The following is a 1,637-nucleotide window of genomic DNA, read 5'->3' on the forward strand; positions in this document are numbered from 1 at the left end:
GCACACTATAGTCCATAGAGTCGCAAAGAGTTGGACACAACTGAGTGAGTGAGCACACATACACACAAGCTAATACTCAAACAGAAGGTCCACAATGAAGAAGAAGCTCCTGAATAATCATGTGGACCGGATAACCTTCTGACTCAGGAGCTGGCCAGTGATCTCATCAACAGAGTGATGTTGGGGCGGGATAAGTGAGGAGGGCAGTTAGAAGGGAGAGCTGGAAAATGGAAAAAGGCACTGCAAAAGACAGGAAACATAGAATTTTTGCTGAATGATTTTGAAAGCCCAGATGAAACCAGAGATGATGGATATGTAGTTGCAACATGAGCAGGTATGAATTTTTGTTCAACATCCTTAAACATGGATTTAAGAACAGAAAAGCTAATTGATCCAAATTTGGGGTTTACCAGTAGTTATAATTGGAAGTATGGCTTGTAGAGGGTGTTAGAAAGGGAGTTGGAGAATTGCTATTCTTCCTGAGAAAATTTTATGCTTTCCAACACAATTTATCTCCCTCCAAATTTTTTTGTTGCAATTATGATGAAAAGATGAAGAGGAAGCAATGTGAGGACAAGACAGTGACCTGTCACCCTTGTTCAGTTCACTAGCAGTCACTGCCCAGGTCTGACTACAAAGCTTGTTCCCCTGATTTCTGAAATTAACCATTCCCTGGTAGGGAGGGGGGCTGGCAATAGAACAGAACAGGATCTAAGGCATTGAGAGTTCTGGACACAGTTGGTTGCAGTAATACACCAGGAAGTCTAACCTGAATAGGCAAAGTGAAGTCGCTCAGTCGTGTCCGACTCTTTGTGACCCCATAGACTGTAGCCTACCAGGTTCCTCTGTCCATGGGATTTTCCAGGCAATAGTCCTGGATTGGATTGCCATTTCCTTCTCCAGGGGGTCTTCCCAAGCCAGGGATCGAACCTGGGTCTCCCGCATTGTAGACAGATGCTTTACCATCTGAGCCACCAGGGAAGTCCCTGAATAGGCAAAGAAGTGGTTAAATGATGGATTGAAAGAAAGGGGATTAAAAGATTAAGGGAGTGAAAGTGAAAGTGAAGTAGCTCAATCCTGTCTTTGCGACCCCATGGACTGTAGCCCACCAGGCTCCTCCCTCCATGGGATTCTCCAGGCAACAGTACTGGAGTGGGTTGCCATTTCCTTCTCCAGGGGATCTTCCCGACCCAGCTACCAAACCGGGGTCTCCCACATTCCAGGCAGATGCTTTAACCTCTGAGCCAATGGGCAAAAAAGTGGTTAAATGATGGATTGAAAGAAAGGGGATTAAAATTAAGGGAGTACAGGGGTCTAAATGGTTTTTGCAACTCACCTTGCCTCCAGCCCTTAGTATTTTCTTGACTCATAATTGCTCCTTTCCATGTCTTTGCCCTATTCTCACTGAAATCCTGGTCCCCACCTGCAAATTCATATATTACAACTTTTTCAAAACCTTCAAAACTTAGCTGTGAAAAGTATCTTTTGAAGCACCCTAATTACATCTTAATTTTAGCCCACCATTAATCTACATCTCAATTTTGTGCTATTTGAAGACTCAGTTCAGTTCAGTCACTCAGTCATATCTGAGTCTTTGAGACCCCATAGACTGCAGCACACCAGGCTTCCCTGTCCAT

The 1,637-nt window shown here is 44.2% G+C and overlaps 1 non-coding gene across 1 annotated transcript; it reads right to left on the reverse strand.

Annotated features, from left to right (window-relative positions):
• Nucleotides 1–909: 909 nt before the first annotated feature.
• TRNAC-ACA lies at nucleotides 910–981 on the reverse strand. Its single transcript has one exon. It is a non-coding gene; the product is annotated as a tRNA-Cys (tRNA).
• Nucleotides 982–1,637: the final 656 nt, after the last annotated feature.

This window comes from Bos indicus x Bos taurus, chromosome 11 (genome assembly GCF_003369695.1).
Source record: "Bos indicus x Bos taurus breed Angus x Brahman F1 hybrid chromosome 11, Bos_hybrid_MaternalHap_v2.0, whole genome shotgun sequence".
NCBI lineage: Eukaryota > Metazoa > Chordata > Mammalia > Artiodactyla > Bovidae > Bos > Bos indicus x Bos taurus.